The sequence below is a fragment of the Myotis davidii genome, unplaced genomic scaffold (genome assembly GCF_000327345.1).
Source record: "Myotis davidii unplaced genomic scaffold, ASM32734v1 scaffold434, whole genome shotgun sequence".
Lineage (NCBI taxonomy): Eukaryota > Metazoa > Chordata > Mammalia > Chiroptera > Vespertilionidae > Myotis > Myotis davidii.
In genome coordinates, this window is record NW_006285790.1 from 81,521 (window position 1) to 82,079 (window position 559).

Below are 559 nucleotides of genomic sequence, written 5' to 3' on the forward strand. Positions count from 1 at the left end.
GTGAGCCATATGCGGCTCTTTGGCCCCTTGAGTGTGGCTCTTCCACAAAATACCACGTGCGGGCGCGCACGTACAGTGTGATTGAAACTTCATGGCCCATGAGCAGAAGTTGGGATTTTGTGGAAGAGCCACACTCAAGGGGCCAAAGAGCCGCACGTGGCTCGCAAGCCGCAGTTGGCTGACCGTGGGTTGGGGGCGTCATCGGCCCCCGTCTCCAACCCCGGGGGCCTGCATTCTATTCCCTGTCGATTTTTTCTTTTCTTTTCTTTTAAATATACCATATTTTTCCGCGTATAAGACGCGGCGGCCCCACGTTTCCAACCCAAAACTGAGAAATCAGCCCTGGCCGGTGTGGCTTAGTGGATAGAGCATCGGCCTGCGGACCAAAGGGTCCCGGGTTCGATTCTGGGCAAGGGCACGTACCTTGGGTGCAGACTTGATCCCCAGAAACCCATGGATGTGTCTCTCACATTGTTGTTTCTTTCTCTTTATCTCTTCCCTTCTATTCCATTCTCTCTAAAAATCGATGCAAAAATATCCTCGGATAAGGATTAGCAAA